Genomic DNA, 2,876 nt, shown 5'->3' with positions numbered 1-2,876 from the left:
GGTTTTGCAACTTGAAATTTCCCCGTCCAAGCACACCTCTGGGAAGCTTGGTTTTATTAACAGGGAGCAGCAATGTTAGCCACACGTCAGGGAGAAGGTCACAGAAACAACCTGTTCCCATAGCAGTTATTTCCTCATGTTAAAATCAGATTTGTCAATACTGTGGGTTTCTAGGATCATGAGAATACTATATCCACTTTAAATTGGGAGAGGTAACAACATCGACATAAATTATAACAGAGACATGAAGCATTCAAAATTATCAACTGGCTGGTAATTTTAAAGAAAAGGATATTATTTGTTCAAACAAGAGTGTTCCATTGTCGACTGCATCCTCGAGGAATGTCTGTGCAGTTTGTATATTCTTTCTGTGTCTGTGTGGGATACCTCCGGGTGCTCTGGTTTTCTCCCACAGGCCAAAAATGAGGAGGTTAGGTAGATTGGCCATTCTAAATTACCCATAGTGTCCAGAGATGTGCAGGCTAGGTGGATTAGCCATGGGAAATATAGGGTGATAGGGTAGAGGAGTGGGTCTGGGTGGAATGTTCTTTGGAGGGTCAGTGTGTATTCGATGGGTGGAATGGCCTGCTCCCACACTGTAGGGATTCTATGCATCGCTCCAAATAGAGTCCTACAGAGTAGAAACAGATCCTTTCGCCTACTATTTCTATGGTGACCAACCAGCACCAAATACTATCCCATTTACCTGCACTTGCCCAAAGTCTATGCCCTGGCATTTTAAATGCTCATCCAAATGCTTCTCAAATGTTGTGAGAGTACCTGCTTCTACTATTCTCTCAGGTAGCACTCTCCACATTTCTACCCCTTGGGTGAAAACATTTTTCTCAGATCTCCTTTAAACCACTTCACCTTAAACTTATGCCCTCTGGTTTTAGATACTTTGTCAGGAGGAAAAGATTCTCTGTCTATGCCTCTCATAATTTTGTGCACCTCAGCCTCCTCTGCTCTGAGGAAAACAAATTTAGCCGTTCCAGTCTCTCCTCATAACCGAGACTTCTCATCCTAGGTGACATCTGGTGAATGTTGTCTGCAGCTGTTCAGTGCAGTCGTGTCCTTCCAGTAGTGTGGTGACCAGAACTGCACATAGTTTTCTATGTGTGGCCTAGTCAATGTTCTAAAAAGTTGTAACAAGACTTCCTTGTTCCTATATTCTACGCCCAGCAAATGAAGGCAACCAGCCACATGCCTTCCTCACCAATCTGTCTACCTGTGCAGATAACTTCAGGAATCTATAAACTTGTACACCAAGGTCCCTTTGTTCCTCAGTGCGTATATTCCATTATGTATATCCTTCCCTTATCAGATCCTCCATGCACTTATCAGAATTAAATTCTGTCTGTCACTACTCTGCCCAATGAGACATCAACAACTCTTGCAACAGCAAGGCAATATACCATTTGAGAGCCTTGTTGCATTGAATTCTCCAGCTTCAAATAACCTCCCTTCCCATTTTCCAACTCCCTTCCCAGCCCCTCCCCCTCCCTTCCACTGCTCCCTGCCAAACAGACCCTTCAGTCCAACTCGTCCATGCCAACCTGATATCCCAATCTAATCTATTCCCATTTGCCAGTACCCGGCCCATATCCCTCTAAACTCTTCCTATTCATATACCTATCCGGATACCTTTTAAATGTTGCAATTGTACCAGCCTCCACCACTTCCTCTGGCAGCTCATTCTATACACGCTCCACCCTCTGTATGGAAAAGGTTGCCCCTAGGTTCCTTCTATACCTAACCCCTTTCACCCTAATCCTATGCCCTCTAGTTCTGGACTCCCCCACCCCAGGGAAAAGATTTTGTCTATTTAAGCCATCCACCAACCAGATTCCTTCCTCCCATTGATCAATCAGGTCGTACCCTCTACCTGTCTTCACCTATCCCCACCTCACCACCCTGTCCCTGCCACCACCTTTATCTGCAGCTCCCCCTACATCCACCCCTAATCCTGAAGAAGCTTCTCCACCTGATGCTGCCTGGCTTGCTGTGTTCTTCCAGCCTCCTGTCTGTCTACTTTCGATTCCAGCATCTGCAGATTTTTTTTGTCTCACAGAACTGCCTGTCAGCTCCCCTTACAATCGAGTCCCCATCACTAAAGTCAAAAAGCCGGAGGAACTGCGGCTGCTGGAAATCTGAAACCAAAACAGAAATTGCTGGAAAATCTCAGCAGGTCTGGCAGCATCTTTGGAGAGAAATGATTAGTTAGATTAGATTCCCTACAGTGTGGAAACAGACCCTTTGGCCCAACAAGTCCACACCGACCCTCTGAAGAGTAATCCATCCAGACCCATTTCCCTTTGACTAATACATCTAACACTATGGGCAATTTAGCATGGCCAATTCACCTGATCTGCACATCTTTGGACTGTGGGAGGAAACCGGAGCACCAGGAGGAAGCCCACCCAGACACGGGGAGAATGTGCAAACACCACACAGACAGTTGCCCAGGGCTGGAATCGAACCTGGGTCACTGGCGCTGTGAGGCAGCACTGCTAACCACTGAGCCACCCTGCCGCGCCACGCGTTAACTCTGATTTCCGTTCATAGGTGCTGGAAATGTGGTTGATTCTTAATTGCTCTGTGTGCAGTTAGGGTTGGCAATAAATGCTGGCCAATCATAGATGTCCACATAGAGTCATAGAGATGTACAGCATGGAAACAGACCCTTCGGTCCAACCCGTCCATGCAGACCAGATATCCCAACCCAATCTAGTTCCACCTGCAAGCATCCGGCCCATATCCCTCCAAACCCTTCCTATTCATATACTCATCCAAATGCCTCTTAAATGTTTCAATTGTACCAACCTCCACCACATCCTTTGGCAGCTCATTCCATACACGTACCACCCTCTGTGTGA

The sequence above is a fragment of the Chiloscyllium plagiosum genome, chromosome 38 (assembly GCF_004010195.1).
Source record: "Chiloscyllium plagiosum isolate BGI_BamShark_2017 chromosome 38, ASM401019v2, whole genome shotgun sequence".
Classification (NCBI taxonomy): Eukaryota; Metazoa; Chordata; class Chondrichthyes; order Orectolobiformes; family Hemiscylliidae; genus Chiloscyllium; species Chiloscyllium plagiosum.
This window is presented reverse-complemented; position numbering follows the sequence as displayed.